Raw genomic sequence first — 21,054 nt, forward strand, 5'->3', positions numbered from 1 at the left:
TGTCCTCCTCCTCCATTGTCCCCGGGCATGTCATCCCCAGACGGCTGTGTCTATGGCTGCTCTCCTTGGAACAATCCAGTGCCTTTGCTGCTATCCGGAAATGATGTCATGCTTTGCCTCCCCCTCCCTTCTTGTGCCTGAGTAATGCTGACTGCACTGGGTATTGCAGTGATCGCAGGCTATGGGCATCACTACCAGGTATGTACTAACACCATATCCAACACTCTCAACCTGCCCGATGTGACTGTCTGTATGATCAGTGGGTGAATTATTACCAGGCGATTTATTAAAGGGACACTCCAGACACCCTCAAGCACTTTAGCTCGCAGAAGTGTTTTAAGTGTGAAGATTGTGTCATAGTTATTTATTATTATTTTTTTTAATAGAAACTGACACTTTTTATACATAAATCTTGTTAACCCCACTTGGCTGTCAAGCAGATAAACAAGACAGTTACTGTCTGTTCTGTTACTTCGTGGTAGTTAGCTCAGTGAAGCTAAACAGTCCCTTTAAAGACACGTTTTTGTTAGAATCTATAATTTACAGAATTATTTACTCATCTCTGAATTGTAGCTACATGAATTGCAAAATCTGGCTAAAATGGCTCATGAGGAAAAATTATCCAGCTTAACTGATACTTTGGCTAGAAAAACCCAGCAGGTGAGAAGGGGGGGGAGGGTCACTATTTAGTAGATATAACCACAATTAAAACATATTTGTATTTATGTATGTTGTCATTGGGGATAAGTCTTGAAAGAAGCTTGCAAAATGTACAGATTTGTGCGAGCCCTCCCTTTTTTCCCACCACAGGCTTTTATTTATTGCTTGGGAAATGACCAATCAGAGACTTCTCATTGGACCTGGTAAAATGGAGCCCTGTTGGCGCAGGCTCACAGGCTCTGAGTGACTTGTGGGAGAATGCATGCGTACTTCTGTTATATCACCAGATCTAACGAAAGAGGAATAGAATTCTAAAACTGCCACATTTCACATTGAAATAGGCACTTTTACCAAGTGCTTTTAAAGGGACACTATAGTCACCCAGACCACTTCATCTCAATGAAGTAGTGTGAATTTAATATCTCCCACGTTTTAACCTTGCAAGTGAAAACATTGCCATTCTGCAAATCGGCAATGTTTTCATCTCATGTTTTAAATGCCTCTTGTGGCTGTCACTCACACAGCCACTAAAGGACCTCCCCCAAAATAGCAGAGTAAAACTTGTCTATTTTAATCAGATGGTCTCATGCATACTAGCCTTCCAATGCTTTCCTAAGAGAAAGCATTGGATTGGCTGAGATGGAGCACTGCGAGGGAGAAAAGGTAAATACATTTTTTTTCTTATTCCCTGCAGGTAGGGGCTTGAAACGTAAACATTATTATTTAACTCATTTATTTTTTGTTGGAACTATTCATTGCTGTATTGTGTTAATTAGGGGAATAGGCATCTAAGAAAATCCTGGATGCACCAGAATTCTCAGCAACCCAAATGCTAAATCTACCCATTTATTGTGACGATCAGTTCTAAATTCTGTTTGAAGTGCCAGTCAGGCTTAAACCTCTCCCAGGCATACAAGCCACATCCAGCTTTCTCCTGGAAGAGAAGCCTTCACTGTAAGAATAAAGGGTTACTCTGAGCAATGATTTGAAGTGACCATAGTACCTGGAGTCTGTATGTGCAGTGTTTCCCTATCAGAAGGTGCATATGCAGAAAAGGTGCTTATGCAAGAGGTGTAACTCCACCTCTGGCAATATCATTGGAGTGTCATCAGACAGTTCTGAACTGACTAATGTCAATTCTTTGCAAAAAACTGATGATATACCTGCAATAGTGCAACAAGCCAGTTAGTGTTTTTTTCTTCTTCTCTTTTTGGGTTTAGTAAGTGCTCAGCCAATAAAATTAGAAAACATTGGACTTTGTACTCCAGTAAATGGAACAATACATTTTACAGTTCTCATAAATGCACAAGGTCATCTATTTATATCAGATTTAACATACCTGTTATACAAAAATTTTTTTATTAGAGGGACACTATAGGCACCCAGACCACATTATTGCAGTGTAAAACTCAGCCGTTTCAATCAGGCCATCTGATTGGCGCAGCTCACAGTTTTGCCATGCAAAATCATTGAATTGGCTGAGATCACCGATTTTGATGAGCTCAACTCAGAAAACATGACGGTAATGTGGAAACCAGCGTTGGAAGGAAGCAAAGGTAAGTAAACTACCTTTTTTACTCCGTACAGGTGTGGGACAAGGACCTAAACAGCCACTAGGGCATTACATCATTAGGAATACACATACACAAATCCTCAGGACAAAAGCAAAAGGAGAGTGGAAAACCTGGCAATCATTTCAACACTTTGGGGATAAACCATTTCCTAACGTCTTAACTCTTAAAGATAAGCAGGTGCCATTGTCCATTTTTCACCACAACAACGTCATTCCACTGATGTTGTTACGGTGCCCAGAGGTTCCCTTTAACATTATCAGTCTATTACAAGATGTGACTTTTTAAGAGTGGGCTCCCCTGTTTTTCAGATTTAGAAGACACCAAAGTTATTTGGATATGGGGATGAGCCTGAGTTCTCTTAAGTTTCAGACTTTAGGGACAACTGTGACCTGAAAACTTTTCTTGATATAATAATTTTTTCATCAAATTTTGAAAGAAAATATGTATAAATATATTTTTAATAAAAAATAAACTTAGTCGAATTTAAGATAACAAAGAGATATTCCATGCTTCTGCTAAAATGTGTAAATATTTTAGTTCAGTTTCTGGAGATAACTATCGTAGTTTGTACTACATATAAACATACGGATGTGATGCAATGGCTAAAAGAAAGGTATGAGAAAAATTGATTTTTGCATGGGAATAAACTCTATATATAAACAGGTGAGAGGTTAAGTATGTATGATATGTAATGTTTAGCACATGTCTATGAGCTTTTGATTCAATGTATTCATTATTACCGTAAGTGTTTATGTAGAAAGAAAATATGTGAATGTGAGTGGCTCGTTGGCTTGAAGATTAGATTAGGTTACAAAGGTTTGACAAATTCTTAACCAAACCAGTGCTGCGCTTTCGCTTTAAGTGATCAATACAAAATAATACTTAGAACATTTTTCAATTTCACTTCAATATGTTTTATAATCCAATATAAAATACACATACAGTCATGGGAAAAAGAAAGTGCATTGCTCTTTAAATTCTGTGGTTTTACATAACAGGACAGAATAACAGTCAAGTCTTAAAATTAGGTAAATACAACATCTGTCATGATTTATTTAACAAAAATAAAGCCAAAATGAAGAAACCATACTCATAGAGATGGGAAAGGAGTGTGATTTGTTGAGATCATCAATTCTAACGATGTCAGCCAAGGAGACGGATCAGGGATGGAGCCAGTGTCTTTGGACTCACGCAGAGCTGAAAATAAAGCCAGTTTTTACTACATATAAGGGGGGGGCAGGGAGACTATATAGTGTTTTTACACTATACAGGGAGTGCAGAATTATTAGGCAAGTTGTATTTTTGAGGATTAATTTTATTATTGAACAACAACCATGTTCTCAATGAACCCAAAAAACTCATTAATATCAAAGCTGAATATTTTTGGAAGTAGTTTTTAGTTTGTTTTTAGTTATAGCTATTTTAGGGGGATATCTGTGTGTGCAGGTGACTATTACTGTGCATAATTATTAGGCAACTTAACAAAAAACAAATATATACCCATTTCAATTATTTATTTTTACCAGTGAAACCAATATAACATCTCAACATTCACAAATATACATTTCTGACGTTCAAAAACATAACAAAAACAAATCAGTGACCAATATAGCCACCTTTCTTTGCAAGGACACTCAAAAGCCTGCCATCCATGGATTCTGTCAGTGTTTTGATCTGTTCACCATCAACATTGCGTGCAGCAGCAACCACAGCCTCCCAGACACTGTTCAGAGAGGTGTACTGTTTTCCCTCCTTGTAAATCTCACATTTGATGATGGACCACATGTTCTCAATGGGGTTCAGATCAGGTGAACAAGGAGGCCATGTCATTAGATTTTCTTCTTTTATACCCTTTCTTGCCAGCCACGCTGTGGAGTACTTGGACGCGTGTGATGGAGCATTGTCCTGCATGAAAATCATGTTTTTCTTGAAGGATGCAGACTTCTTCCTGTACCACTGCTTGAAGGTGTCTTCCAGAAACTGGCAGTAGGACTGGGAGTTGAGCTTGACTCCATCCTCAACCCGAAAAGGCCCCACAAGCTCATCTTTGATGATACCAGCCCAAACCAGTACTCCACCTCCACCTTGCTGGCGTCTGAGTCGGACTGGAGCTCTCTGCCCTTTACCAATCCATCCATCTGGCCCATCAAGACTCACTCTCATTTCATAAGTCCATTAAACCTTAGAAAAATCAGTCTTGAGATATTTCTTGGCCCAGTCTTGACGTTTCAGCTTGTGTGTCTTGTTCAGTGGTGGTCGTCTTTCAGCCTTTCTTACCTTGGCCATGTCTCTGAGTATTGCACACCTTGTGCTTTCAGGCACTCCAGTGATGTTGCAGCTCTGAAATATGGCCAAACTGGTGGCAAGTGGCATCTTGGCAGCTGCACGCTTGACTTTTCTCAGTTTATGGGCAGTTATTTTGCGCCTTGGTTTCTCCACACGCTTCTTGCGACCCTGTTGACTATTTTGAATGAAACGCTTGATTGTTTGATGATCACGCTTCAGAAGCTTTGCAATTTTAAGAGTGCTGCATCCCTCTGCAAGATATCTCACTATTTTTGACTTTTCTGAGCCTGTCAAGTCTTTCTTTTGACCCATTTTGCCAAAGGAAAGGAAGTTGCCTAATAATTATGCACACCTGATATAGGGTGTTGATGTCATTAGACCACACCCCTTCTCATTACAGAGATGCACATCACCTAATATGCTTAATTGGTAGTAGGCTTTCAAACCTATACAGCTTGGAGTAAGACAACATGCATAAAGAGGATGATGTGGTCAAAATACTCATTTGCCTAATAATTCTGCACACAGTGTAGGGTCAGGAATGCATGTTTTTGTTTCTGACCCTATAGTGTTCCTTTAACATAATTTAAAAGTTTTTATATCCTGCTTTGTAAATTGAACTTTAATAACACACAGAAGGCTCCTGCAATGTTTAGCAACCTATTAAAGAACCACTATAGTGCCAGGAAAACATACTCGTTTTCCTGGCCCTATAGTGCCCTGAGGGCTTTAGGGGGAGGAAGGGGTTAAACTTACCTCTTTCTCCAGCGTAGGGCGGGGAACTCTCCTCCTCCTCCTCCTCCATAGCGACGTCATTGGCTGAATGTGCATGCGCGGCAGGAGCGTGCGCATTCAGCAAGTCCATAGGAAAGCATTCTCAATGCTTTCCTATGGACACTGGCGTCTTCTCATTGTGAAAATCACAGTGAGAAGCGCCTCTAGCGGCTGTCAATGAGACAGCCACTAGAGGCTGGAATAACCCTATTATAATCATAGCAGTTTCTCTGAAACTGCTATGTTTATAGAAGAAATGGTTAATCCTAGCTGGACCTGGCACCCAGACCACTTAATTAAGCTGAAGTGGTCTGGGTGCCTATAGTGGCCCTTTAACAGAGCAGGAGATAGGAAATTATATATTAAAAATAATTTACAATAAAGGAAGTGTAAACATTAGATGATTCTTTATAGCAAGTATTTAGGAAGCCTGTGTAGGTCACATGCAGGGAGGTGTGACTAGGGCTGCATAATCAAAGTGATTTAAGTCCTAAATGGCAGATAATTAAATAGTGAGACTACAGGAGCATGACCTATACACAAAACCGCCTAATTAAGCTAAAGTTGTTTTGGTGACTATAGTATCCCTTTAAACTGAATACATCAGCTGGGAACATATGTTTTGGTGAATATAGTATCCCTTTAAACTGAGTGCATCAGCTGGATACACGTGGAAAAACTTCTGCAGCTCACTCATCTTCATCAGCTGGGTACACATGAAAAACATCTGCAGCTCACTCATCTAAACTCTCTTATTTGTTCATAATCTGAAAAATCAAAACAAGCTTTCCTGCTATATTGGGCCCTAACTGATTTCTCAATTTAGAATGAACAAGTCCAAAGAAAGAGAATATTCTTTAAACACAGCAGAATAAGCCACTGCTATTAAAAGAGAACATTTTCTAAATCCAAGTGCCTAAGTGACTTCAACCAGTTCACTCATGTGACTTTCTTTAGAGCATCAGCAAACATATTTTTTGAATGGTTCCCACTTAGCTCTGAAGTTTATTAAAGTTACCAGTAGAGATGGATGGATGTTGTATACCCATGTCATTGATAACTCCTCTTCACTTTGAACTTGGTACCAGATAATGACAATTGTGATATTGTTTGTAAGAAATTGAGCTAGAGACAGTGCTGGTCCCATCCTTATTTTAGTTTTTTGTTTTTTATGTTGTTTTGGAAAGTTACAGGGTCAAATATAGCACATTAAATTTTTTAGTTTATACACATTGAAATTTGCCAGATTAGTAATGTTGCCTTTGAGACTGTATCGTAGCCCAGGAATGAAATTACCCCCATAATGGTGTACCATTTGCAAAAATAGACTGGCCAAAGTTAACGTTCATATTTGTTTTTTGTGTGAAAAATAAAAAAAAACTAATTTGTACGCTAACTTTAGCCAGTGTTTGTGACTAAGAGGCTACTAAAAAAGATTGGACATACCCCACTTGCAATACCTTGGGTTGTCTACTTTTGCAAATGGTATGCCATCATGGGGGTAATTCTCATTCCTGGGCTACCATACGTTTTTTTTTTTTTTTAATTCTTTATTTTTTTCTTGTGCGAGGAGTGGTAACAAGCATGTATAGCCACGACAGCATTTGCAGGCAGTTTATACATCATATCAAATCTTGGCAGTTAATATAGCACAATTTTTTTTTTTTTATATATTTAACATGAAGTCAACAGACTAATATAAACATGAGTATATAAGACTTTCAGCGAGCTAGATCGGACGTGTTTAAAACAATGTTAGGTTTGCTGAAGCTTCGATATGTGGTTGGTAGGGGAGACAGTGTTCACTTCGTATCACTTGTTTGCCTAAGCGGTTAGGGTGTCAATAATATTCAATTCTTAACACTGTGCACGTGACAGGTATGCTAATGGGCTCTGATAGCGTAATCTTCGCCGACGTAGTCGGTATGTTGCTATCTCTCATTTGGACAGAGATAACATGCGTCATAACACACTTATGTTAGCATGAAGCATGTATACTTTTGCGGGACTTAAGCGGTCTCTGGTTTAATTACACATAGGATAATCACCCGTAAGAGTATTGAGGTATATACTGAGCATTTATTTCTCTTAGTTGTTTTAGCAGGGGGGTCAAGCTTAGTATAGGCAGTGACTAACATACAAGCTTTTACCAAAGACTGCGCTTGATAGTCAATGTATGAAGGTAATAAAATATAATAATAAGATAAACTAGTGAAATAACAACACCAGGGTTTAAATTGCCTAAGACACATTATAACCTAGATATTTCCCCCCCTTTCTCCCTCTCCTCACCTCCTTTTATGTTACTTCTTATCCTTTCCCTTAAATCATATTTTTGTTGTGCACAGCTTGTTACAGACAGTTCTATAGTGCCCCAATAGCAGCAACGGGTCTATTCTTACAAACATTATCAAGTCCGGATTGAACAATGCATTTTTTCATAAATTGGCAGGATTATGCCGTGTGTACCAAGAGGTGAATGAACATGCCTATTGTCAGGGTTAACTGGTTGGTATTAACGATATGCACACTATGAAGCTTGAGAGAAATTAACAAAGGAGGGGAAAACACGTTGTTTGAGTTATAGAACATAATAAAGAAACACAGTGCTAGTTAATTACCATAGTGTAATATCTAGGAGACATGTTGTGTATCTAGAGTTAATCTCAACAGGGTGAACGACAGCAGATGAGGCTCAGCCTGTTGTGCTTATAGACGAACCGTGACACAACGAGTGTGTCACACGTAACGTCGTGACATCTTTGTGAATATGTGATTGTGGTAGCAGTGCTTAGTGGGTGATGTTGTTGCCTTGTACTAAAAATAACTAAACATAAACTTAACATAATGGTGGGTTGTAAACAATTGGGTTATTTAGCAGTGTGGATTGGGATTGTGTGTAGCCGACCCCTTCAATGATGTTCCTTATGGTGGGGCAATGTCCCGGTAACTCACATAGTCCCGAATTGACTTTCAGGTTGTGGCATTGACGGTGGGTGTTCCGTTCGGTTGTCTGGGGACAAATTCAATAGTGCTGGCAGTTTCCCAGCTTGGGGGGTGCTGAGGTCTTTCCTTAGGTGCCGGCTGGGTCAGTGTGTTCGGGGGGAGGCCAAGCTGCCCCAGGATCGTCGGTGCCTCTTGTATGCAGTGTATTTTATACGTATCATCGCCCTTTGTCACCATCAGGGTGTGAACTGGGCCCCATCGGTATTTAATATGTTGCTCACGCAGGAGTGTTGTCAGTTGTTGCAGGGATCTCCTCCAGGCCAGCGTTGCTCCCGAGAGGTCTGCATAAAATGTTAAATTCATATCGTCGAAGGGGTATGTCGGTTGGACCCTGGCCGCGGCCAGGACTGCGGATCTGTCTCTCTGGGTTTGAAACTGCAGGATCACATCACGGGTGGCTGTTTCTGGAGCTTTAGCAGGTTTTGGGACGCAGAATATTTCATCCAGTGTCACCGCTTTGGCTTGCTTTGGGTTTAGCATTGCCGTGAGGAGCCGTCGCACGAAATGGGGCAGTTCAGAGTCCGCCAAGGTATCTGTTATTCCTCTGATCTTGAGATGCTTCAGCCGACATTTATCTTCCAGCTCAGCAAATCGTAGGTCATTCTGCTTAGGCAGGCTCCTCAGTACCTGTATCTCCTGCTGTAGCTCCTTGATTTGTGTGTCCTGGGAGTGTATGGTGTGTTCCACAGCACCGAGTTATCCATTGAGGCCCTGTAGAGTGTCCCGAATCGAGGTCACTTCCGCCGATATTTTTTATGGTGGTCTGCCATTAGTTCTCTGATGGCCTCCATGCTCACCGGTGTAGGAGTTGCGGCGGGTGGTGGGGGCTGTGTTCGGTTCAGCGGTAATTTGAGGTTGGCTTGTATGAGCTCCCCTTCTGCATCATCCGATGATTCACTGTAAAAGTCTGAGCATCCCCCATGGAGGGACGCCATGTTAGGGGTAGAGGCTTCTTGGGCCTTCCGCCACAGCTCACCAATATGCGTGCCCGGATTGAGTTTTTCAGGCTTTAACTTCTTTGTCTTTCGCCCCATCGTGTTTGCCTAAACGTTTGGGTCTATCAGGGTCGGATTTGGCCCGTTTGTAAGGGGTTTTAGCAGGTTTTTTAGATTTCCAGGCCTGGAGCTCAGCAGTCCTGCTTCTGTGGTTAGGCCACGCCCCCCTACCATACGGTTTTAAAGGCAACATTACCAATTTCAATGTGAAAAAACTGAAATGCAAGCCTTATGTTTGACTCTCTGACTTTCCAATACACCATAAAACCTGTACATTGGGGCTACTTTTCTACTCTGGAGACTTCACTGAACACAAATATTAGTCTCCCAACGAAGTCTCCCGAGTACAGGTTTTATGGTGTCTTGAAAAGTTACAGGGTTAAATATTAGGGATGCACCAAAATGAAAATTCTGGTCCGAAACCGAAAATTCAGGATGCCCTTGGCCGAAAACCGAAAATTACTTTTTTCTCCAAATGATTTAAAAAAAGTTGGGCCAGTGCTTGGTCCCCGGGGAAGCCCTCTTTTTTTTTCATGGGATCCTCTCCAGAGTGGCCCTGGTGTCCGGTGAGGCCATGATCTCGTGGGAAGATAATGAGGAGGGTAAGGGTAGGGGCTCCCGGCCGCCGCCACCGGTCTCTATCTTCTTAACGGTCACTATGGAGGGATGTTGGGGCGGGGCATGGCCAGGGGAAGCGGTGAATTCTGTGTGTGTGAAAGGCAAGCTGTCAGATTTGCCCCTTTTTCGTACGAAATGGGATTGGCCCATTTTAAGCCAGAAATTTCAGTGCATCTCTATTAAATATGGTGCTTGCGAACTAAATTCTTTGGACTTTCTGTCTGGGTTGTTATGCACGTCCCTCAAATTTTATTTAATAAAATCACAAAATTATGTTAAAAGATTACACACATAAACACGTAGAATTTTAATAAATATATATATATATATATATATATGTGTGTGTGTGTGTGTGTATTTAAATTCTACGTTTATACTTATGTAATCATTTATGTAATTACCGTATTTATCGGCGTATAACACGCACTTTTTTCCCCTGAAAATAGGGGGAAAATCGTGGGTGCGTGTTATACGCCGATATCCCATAATTACTTACCTGTCCTGAAGCGTGGGCCGGCTTCACAGCTTGCACCGCGGTACAGGAACTTTAATTTCATGTTCCGGTTTCCGGCGGGACTGAAAGGAAGTGTGCACAATAGTGTGCACACTTCCTTTCAGTCCCGCCGGAAACCGGAACATGGAATTAAAGTTCCTGTACCGCGGTGCAAGCTGTGAAGCCGGCCCACGCTTCAGGACAGGTAAGTAATTATGGGAGGGGAAGTACACTATGGGAGGGGAGGGGGGGGGAAGTACACTATGGGAGGGGAGGGGGGGGAAGTACACTATGGGAGGGGAGGGGAGGGGAGGGGGAAGTACACTATGGGAGGGGAGGGGAGAAGTACACTATGGGAGGGGAGGGGAGGGGGGGGGAAGTACACTATGGGAGGGGAGGGGGGAGAATACTATGGGAGGGGAGGGGGGAGAATACTATGGGAGGGGAGGGGGGGAGAATACTATGGGAGGGGAGGGGGGGAGAATACTATGGGAGGGGAGGGGAGGGGGGAGAGTACTATGGGAGGGGAGGGGGAGAGTACTATGGGAGGGGAGGGGGGAGAATACTATGGGAGGGGAGGGGGGAGAATACTATGGGAGGGGAGGGGGGGAGTACTATGGGAGGGGAGGGGGAGAGTACTATGGGAGGGGAGGGGGGGAGAATACTATGGGAGAGGAGGGGGGGAGAATACTATGGGAGAGGAGGGGGGGAGAATACTATGGGAGAGGAGGGGGGGAGAATACTATGGGAGAGGAGGGGGGAGAATACTATGGGAGAGGAGAGGGGGAGAATACTATGGGAGAGGAGGGGGGAGAATACTATGGGAGAGGAGGGGGGAGAATACTATGGGAGAGGAGGGGGGAGAATACTATGGGAGAGGAGAGGGGGGAGAATACTATGGGAGAGGAGGGGGGGAGAATACTATGGGAGGGGAGGGGGGGAGAATACTATGGGAGGGGAGGGGAGGGGGGGAGAATACTATGGGAGGGGAGGGGGGGAGAATACTATGGGAGGGGAGGGGGGGAGAATACTATGGGAGGGGAGGGGGGGAGAATACTATGGGAGGGGAGGGGGGGAGAATACTATGGGAGGGGAGGGGGGGAGAATACTATGGGAGGGGAGGGGGGAGAATACTATGGGAGGGGAGGGGGGAGAATACTATGGGAGGGGGGGGGAATACTATGGAAAGGGGGGAACACTATGGGATGAGGGGGGAATACTATGGGAGGGGGGGAAATTTCCTGGAATTTCTTTCTAAAAATTAGGTGCGTGTTATACGCCGGTGCGTGTTATACGCCGATAAATACGGTATATATATTGCAATTCTAAAACAACATTCTAAGTGTATTTTGTTACCAATATACAGTGGAACCTCGGTTTACGAATGTAATGCGTTCTCCGGGACGTGACGTTTCTTATTGCGAAACATTTGTAAACCGAAACGCGGTTTCCCATAGGAATGCATTGAAAATCAATTAATCCATTCTGGAGGTCAGAAAAAAAGTCAAAATGAGTTGGCATGGGAACCAACCCACAATGCAGAACACACAATAAAAGGCATGCAAATAACGAAACTCGGCTCCCTACCTTTCCACAGCTTGAGAAATGCACCAAAAAGTCCCAGAACAACTGCAAACAATTTCCAGAATGGTTTCAAGACTCTATGCAAAAGCCGCTCCAACACCTTCACACTCGACACCACATGCTTCCCACAGGCTCTCCAGCATGCAGGGGCAGGTGCTATAAACCTCCCAGGTGCAATGCATCCTGGGGAAACTTGCTTTGTATTGCGAAAAAAAATTGTAAACGGAGGCATTATTTTCTATGGATTTTTATTTGTAAACCGAGGTCCCACTGTATATATTAATATCAGACAGTTACAGTTAGAATGAAATTACATATGTATATATATAATTTATTTTTAAAATTTATTTATTTCTCATTGTAACTATACGTATATAGATATACCCAGGACATACTTAAAAACGAGAGAAATCTCAATGTATATTTCCTGGTAAAATATTTTATAAATAAAATATATGTGTATTTTTTATATATATATATATATATATATACATATACACAATATGTAACTTTATGCTAGTGTGTTTAATACTAATAACTAATATTAACATTAAAATACACTAAGTATGGGGGGTGGAGCAACGCGGAGGTCGGCATCTACAACCACTCCGATACACTAGCGCAAATAATGCAAAACAAGCGAAATAATCGCGCAAACAGTCCATCAGCAAAAAAAAAAGTTACAGGAACTAATTCCCAACACCCGACGGCACCCGCAGATGCCTTACTTTCAGACATCTGGCACGAAACGCCGCACTAAGGGATCTGGGGTCTACCGCACACGCGACCAGTACCAGACCAGGGAGCTGTCATCGTGGCTCGGGGCAAGCTCCCAATACTCCGAGGAGGATTTCTACACTTCAGAAGAAATGGGACGGAGATCCCTCAAACAGACCTCGAGCGCCCCGGGACCGCACCGGGACATAGGCAGCATGCTTCAATCCCCCCCTCCTGCACGGACCCGAGCCGCTGAGGCGGTCTCGCCTGAGAGGTCAGAAACAGGGGACTCCACACATAGCATGGCCGCGGCAGGCACTGACGCCGCACACACACAAACCACTACTGAGTCACAACCAGCAACTAAGCAGGACATACAGAACATGCTGGCCGGACTCCAACAGAACTTACAACTGATGTGGCAAGCTGACGTGAGGGGGCTAGCAGTGGAGGTACAAGCGGTGTCGGCCTGCACCCAAGCCACAGAAAAGGAGGTGAGAGAACTACGCCAAGACCTCACCTCCCTTAAAAACACGGTCACTCAGATGCAAACGGCGCAAGCTACCACCAGCAGACAAATTTCCATACTAGACGACAGGGGCAGGAGAAAAAACATTAAAATCAGGGGAATAGCAGAAGCGGTGCCACTGGACAAATTTACTCACTTTATAAGGCGCTTAGTGGCCTCAATCCTCCCCAACAAGCAGGCGAAATACTTTACATTTGACGGTGTATACCGCATCGCCAAACCCCAGCAAGCACCAAAGGCAGCCCCACGCGACATCATCTTGAGATGCCAATCCTTGACGGACAAAATTGCCCTATTGACAGCCATCAAAGGAAAATCAACATACAACTTTGAAACGCACCAACTTACCTTTTTCCAGGACTTGAGCAGAGACACTCTCTTGTGGCGCAAGAGCTTACTGCCACCCTGCAAACAGCGGGCATCACGTACAAATGGGCAGCCCTCAGAACACTGTGGGTGACCAAGAATGACCAACATTACAAGATCTCCACTCTGAAAGAAGGCCCAGCCTTACTGACCACGCTGGGAATACCCACCTGGGGCCCACGCCCTGACACCCATACGAACTATACTACTAGCTTAACCCCTTAAGACCGCAGGACGTACTATGCCGTCCTTATTTTGGTGGCTCTAAAAGCCGCAGGACGGCATAGTACGTCCTGCGATCTTATGTACTTACCCGGTCGCCGGCGATCCCACGCCGGCGATCGCGGTATGGGGGACTTACCTGGGAGCCCAGGGAGTCCCCCTGCGTCCTCTTCAGCCGCCCAGGGCCATGTGATCGCGAGGTCCTTGCGAGGACCCCGCGATCACATGGACGGCATAGCCGTCCAAGGCATTGCCAGCAGGGGGAGTGCCTGTAATGACAGGTACTCCCCCTGCTGTCTGAAAAAAAAATAAAAAATTTTAAAACAGTGTAAAAATAAATTATATATACTTAGATCATATATATATTTATTATATATATGATCTAAGTATATATATACACACATATACACACATACACATAAATATGCATACACTGTCTACGTGTATTTTAATATTAATATATACATAATTATATATATATATTAATATCAAAATACACGTACAATGATATTGATTAAATATATATATAATTTTCATTATATATATATTTATATATAATAAAAAATAAATAAATATATAAATACGTTAAAAAAATAAATAAAAAAATAATAAAAAAATAATGAAAAAAAAATAAAAAATATATAAACATGCGTAATTTCGTTCTAACTGTATTTTAAAATTAATATATATATATTGATATCAAAATACATGTAGAACGAAATAATATATATATCTATATACATAAGTATATACGTATATATCACTATGTATATACCTATATATAAATAAAAATAATTAAAAAAAATTATATACATATATATACACACATATATATATACACACATATATATATATAATAATTCTACGCATATATTTATGTAATAATTTTACATAATTAGGTCATTTTATTAATTACAATTTGCAGGACCTGCCTGCCAACCCAGGCCAAAAGTTCAGGGAATTACATTGTCTAGCACTATATTTAACTCTGTAACTTTCCAAGACACCATGAAACCTGTACATGGGGGGTACTGTTTTACTCGGAAGACTTCGCTGAACACAAATATTAGTGTTTCAAAACAGTAAAATATATTACAACGACGATATCGTCAGTGACAGTGACATTTTTTGCATTTTTCACACACAAATGGCACTTACACTGACGATATAATTGTGATACGTTTTACTGTTTTGAAACACTAATATTTGTGTTCAGCGAAGTCTCCTGAGTATAACAGTACCCCTCATGTACAGGTTTTATGGTGTTTTCAAAAGTTACAGAGTCAAATATAAGGTTTGCGTTTCAGTTTTTTCACATTAAAATTCGCCAGGTTGCCTTTGAGACCGTATGGTAGCCCAGGAATGAAAATTATCCCCATGATGGCATACCATTTGCAATAGTAGACAACCCAGGGTATTGCAAATAGGGTATGTTCAGTTTTTTTAGTAGCCACTTAGTCACAAACACTGGCCAAAATTTGCGTTCAAATTAGTTTTTTGCATTTTCAAATATTAACACTAACTTTGGCCAGTGTTTGTGACCAAGTGGCTACTAAAAAAGACTGGACATACTCAATTTGCAATACCTTAGGTTGTCTACTTTTGCAAATGGTATGCCATCATGGGGGTAATTCTTATTTCTGGGCTACCATATGGTCTCAAAGGCAACGTAACCAATCTGGCGAATTTCAATGTAAAAAAACTGAAATATGTAACACGCTATATTTGACCCTGTAACTTCCCAAAACACCATAAAACCTGTACATAGGGGGTACTGTTTTACACGCGAGACATCGCTGAATACAAATATGTGTATTGTATTGCAGTAAAAGCAAACAGTATTATGACATTCACAGTTAGAATGTCACGTAGAACTAAAAAAATTTAAAAAATTCTTATTTTCTCCCATTTTTAAAATATTTTTTTCATATTAAATTATGTTCCATACCTAAATATTTGATGTTAAACGAAAGCCCCGTTTCCCCTGAATAAAATGATATATAATGATGGGGGGGTGCATTTAATATGAAAGAGGTGAATTATGGTTGGACAGACATATAGCGCAAATGCCAGGTTTTGTTTACGTTTTTTTGGATCACAACTTGTACATTTGGCTGCGGTCTTAAGGGGTTAACAGTAATGTCATTACAATTGTTTATTTCGTTTGGCTTCATTTGTTTACGGCCACGCTAAGTTACTCACAACCTCAAGGAACCTAGTCCCAACCATTCCAGTGGGCATTAGTTACACAGTCACATAGCAATAGGAAAGTTACTTATAGACCAAAATACGGGCCTCCCCGAGTTAATGCATGAGGTTAAAAGGCATGGTATACCAAGGAGCACCCTCACAAAATAGCCATTGAGCCCAGCAACCGAAATAGACTAAACCCTATAAAGGCACAGACGCATAAGCTCCGTATCATATTATATTCTCACATAGACGAAACACAGACGCCTAGCCCTTCACTCGCTACTAAACCCAACATAACTCAAGCCATGTACAGGGCCAGGCATTTTATGAGTCCACACCCTGTACCAGGGTCCTAACACTGCTTAAGTGTCCCATTGGGATAACTCTAGACATACCCGCCTCACTCACCACAGGTACAGCAAGACACCTCACTAGAACTACACAGCCCTTGTTTTTAAAAATAAAAAAAATAGTGCAAAGTTGAACATGGCCCAACAAATACAACAACTAAACTGTGATTGTACCAAATGCATATGCTGTTGTGGCGTCTTTGACCATGTATGTATTACTGCAAAAGCACCAAAAATAAAGATTTACAAAAATACACTAAGTATGAAGTTACATATATATGATATATTTACATGCTGTCCTGAGGAAAGTCCCACGCTGGGACTGAAAGGTCAACCTGTTTTGGCATCACTGTATGCACTTTAACATGTGCACATTTTAACCACAAAGGAATAAATGCTAAGTTTTAAACAGAGACCGTGAGTGCAGACTATTACATTGTGTTACTATATATATATACATACATACATACATATTAGGGATCGACCGATTATCGGTCTGGCCGATATTATCGGCCGATATTCACTATTTTCAGCAATATCGGTATTGGCCAATAAAGATACCAATATTGCCGATAATGCAGACCAGGGCCATCAGGGTTCTGGAGGGCCCAGCACACTCTTACTTGCCTTTTCTTCAGCTCCCCTGTATAATTCTCGCGATGTCATGCGGTTGTCAGAGCTAACCCGTGGCAACGCTTGCGCGGGAAGCAGGACGCGAGAGTTAGACAGGGGAGCTGCTGGGAAGGGAAGTAAGAGTGTGCTGGGGCCCCCAGGACCGCCGCGGGCCCTCCAGGGAATGCCATATTCTCCCTCCCTGGCCAGGTAAAATACACTAAGTATAGGGGGCGGAGCTAGCGGAGCAACGCGGAGGTCGCCATCTACAACCTCTCCGATACACTAGCGCAAAAACAAGCAAAATAATCACGCAAACAGACCATCAGCAAAAAAAAACCACACACACACACACTGCAGGGATGGGGAACTAAAACTAAATGTAAAATATATATATATGTATTTTTTTTTAAAGTTATACAAATTTAAATGCCCCCCCTATTTTACACACATACCTACACACTGCATTCACCATACACACACTACACAAACACACTGCATTCACAATACACACACTACACAAACACACACTGCATTCACTATATACACATTACACACATACACACAGTATTCACTATGCACACACTACACAAACACACTGCATTCACTATACACACTACACACACACTCTGCATTCATTATATACACACTGCATTCACTATATAAACATTACACAAACACACACACACTGCATCCACTATATACACATTATACAAACACACACACTGCATCCACTATACACACACTCTGCATTCATTATATGCACACTACACAAACACACACTGCATTCACTATGCACACACTACACAAACACACTGCATTCACTATACACACTACACACACACACTCTGCATTCATTATATACACACTGCATTCACTATATAAATATTACACAAACACACACACACTGCATCCACTATATACACATTATACAAACACACACACTGCATCCCCTATACACACACTCTGCATTCATTATATACACACTACACAAACACACACTGCATTCACTATATACACATTACACACATACACACTGCATTTACTATGCACACACTACACAAACACACTGCATTCACTATACACACACTACACACACACTCTACATTCATTATATACACACTGCATTCACTAAATAAATATTACACAAACACACACACACTGCATCCACTATACACACACTCTGCATTCATTATATACACACTACACAAACACACACTGCATCCACTATATACACACTCTGCATTCATTATATACACACTACACACACTCTGCATTAATTATATACACACTGCATTCACTATATAAACATTACACAAACACACACACTGCATCCACTATATACACACTCTGCATTCATTATATACACACTACACAAACATACACTGCATTCACTATATAAACACTACACAAACACACACTGCATCCACTACACAAACACACACACACTGCATCCACTATATACACACTCTGCATTCATTATATACACACTACACACACACTCTGCATTAATTATATACACACTGCATTCACTATATAAACATTACACAAACACACACACTGCATCCACTATAAACACACTCTGCATTCATTATATACACACTACACAAACACACACTGCATTCACTACACAAACACACACACACTGCATTCACTAATCAAATACTGTATATTTTGTGCATTAACCTTAATAAAAAAAATAGAAAAATAAATAAATACACAAGTTCAGTTAACAGTAGATTTGTGTAGAAATAGTTTTGGGTTTTTTAAATGGTAAATGTACAGAATATCGGTAAGTTATTGGCTATCAGCCTGAAAGATTATCAGTATCAGCTCTAAAAAATCTAAATCAGATATATCCCTAAATGAGATAGATAACTATATATACATATAAAACATTTTTTTTATGTGTAATCGTAATTTTTTTTAACTTTCTTCACCAGCAGGGGGACTTCCTGACATCCCAGGCAGCTCTATGGGCAGCTATTGGGACTGTGTGATCACTCTGTGAGAGCGATCCCATGGCCCCAAGGGCCTCGTTTGCCATGGGAGGGCTGCATGGGCTGTCAGGCAGTCCGCCCAAAGCGGATTGCAGCGGAGGTGAATATCCTGGAGCTGCAGGGATCTTAATCCGTTACGGCGTTCTATGCCGCCGCAGCGGCTTTAAAGCCACTTTAATGCGGGACGGTATGTAACGGTGTTAAGGGGTTAACTAATGCTACTAAACTTTTTTTTACTGGTTAGTCTTATTGTGCTTAACAGTAAGACATTCAGGTGACAGGTTAACTCTGCTTTGTTCTATTTCTAAATTATCCAATATTCTGGATCAAATTTATCTTTGTAGCACCACCTCTTACTCCCCTTCCCCATTACAAATACCATCTGTTTAGAATGTATTAATTTTGTATAATTTAGTATAATGTAGAACTGTGCAAATATTTTTGAGAAGAACTGACATTCAAGACAGAATTATGTTGCTACAATTTTGTGTCCTTTCTATCACAGGTCTTTATTTAATTAGCTTTCAAAATGATTTAATAATGTTAGAATTTTTTTTCAAAATAATTTATCCCAAAAAGTCACCATTAACGTCTATGCAAATTTGTAAAAATAAATCATTGCTTTTCTAATAGTATTGAATCATTTGAAAACTTTATTAAATTTAAGCCATAGTGACTTAAAACACAGTTTATTTGATTGCATGTCCCTCTTTCTAATTGTATTAACAAACTAAGCAAACATCAAAAACTCATCTTCATAGTTACAAAGCAGTCTAGGTTAAAAAAAAGAATAAATTCCATCAAGTTCAACCTTGAAACCAATTATTTTATGCTGTTGATCCAAAAAAAGTCAAAACCCCTCACAATTGTAGCTATTCTCAGTTACACCATAAAGAGGAAAACAATCCTTCTTGACTCCATAATGGCAATCAGATTTGGATCAAGAACCTGTTCACAAACATATCCATTATATCCTTAATATTCTACTTTTGCAAAACAAGCATTTTATTATTTTTTTAATCTGGGTGCAAAAAGTGTCCCTTTAATCTAGTATTTAATGCAGGAGATGCTGATTGGCGCAGCGTTTTGCTGCGTGTGTGCAGAAGCCTCAAAATGCTTTCTTACGGGAAAGCCTTGTATTGGCTGAGATCTTCAAGCTTGATTATTTAACCCCTTAAGGACACTTGACATGTGTGACATGTCATGATTCCCTTTTATTCCAGAAGTTTGGTCCTTAAGGGGTTAAGAGAAAAGGCAGTGTTTACATTGCTGCCTAATAACACCTCTAGTGGCAGTCACTCAGACTACAGGATTGCTTCCTATCTCAGTTCTGCACAGTGTGTAGCACCTACATTCAATGTTTTCACACCCTGCATGGAGGCAGTGAACATTCCCCATAGAGATGCACTAATTCATTGCATCTCTATGAGGAGATGCTGATTGGTGCAGCGTTTTGCTGCACGTGCGCAATAGCCTACCAATGATTTCTTATGAGAAAGCATTGGATGGGATGAGATCTTCCAAGTTGATTATCTCAGCCATGGAGGCGTGGGCCAGCTGTGTTGAGACTGGCACTGCTTGGGGAAAAAAGGTGAGTAAAAACACTGTTCCCATGAGATCGGAGGTTGAAACATACACACACACTGAAAGACAGAGATACACACACACTAACTGGCAGACACATTCTCTCCCACATTGACAAATTGTTTTATTTGTTTTTATTAAATTTAAGTCTACCCAGCCTCCCTACCTTTTGTGATAACTGGAGTGGATCGGCTTTTGCTGGGGTTCAGTGGGGATCCTGTTCCTCTGGGTACAGTGGGGCTGCTGTCATCTTCAAGCTCTTCTTTCTCTGCTTCCACGCACCGTTTAATGATGCCCAGATTGAAGTGACATTATATTTCGGCTCCCAGCATCACAGCAGAGCATGTGTGGGAACAGAAGAAGAAGGTTACAGCTCCCTCGCCGCCTCAATTCCTTACAACCGACCTGGACAAAATTCCTATTTGCCATGATGACCTGGTGCCTGAGATTTGTCGAGCCCTGGGTTAAGCTAATATTAAACAATTTAACCC

At 41.2% G+C, this 21,054-nt stretch overlaps 1 protein-coding gene across 1 annotated transcript in view; it reads left to right on the forward strand.

Annotated features, from left to right (window-relative positions):
* Window positions 1-126: 126 nt before the first annotated feature.
* The window catches only part of FAM234A (family with sequence similarity 234 member A), a 53,033-nt gene continuing 32,105 nt past the window's right edge, over window positions 127-21,054 (forward strand). Inside the window, exon 1 of the mRNA XM_063430242.1 lies at window positions 127-198. The gene's annotated coding sequence lies outside the window, so the exon portion shown is untranslated. The remainder of the gene's footprint in view (window positions 199-21,054) is intronic.

Source organism: Pelobates fuscus, chromosome 8, assembly GCF_036172605.1.
Source record: "Pelobates fuscus isolate aPelFus1 chromosome 8, aPelFus1.pri, whole genome shotgun sequence".
In the NCBI taxonomy this organism is placed as follows: domain Eukaryota; kingdom Metazoa; phylum Chordata; class Amphibia; order Anura; family Pelobatidae; genus Pelobates; species Pelobates fuscus.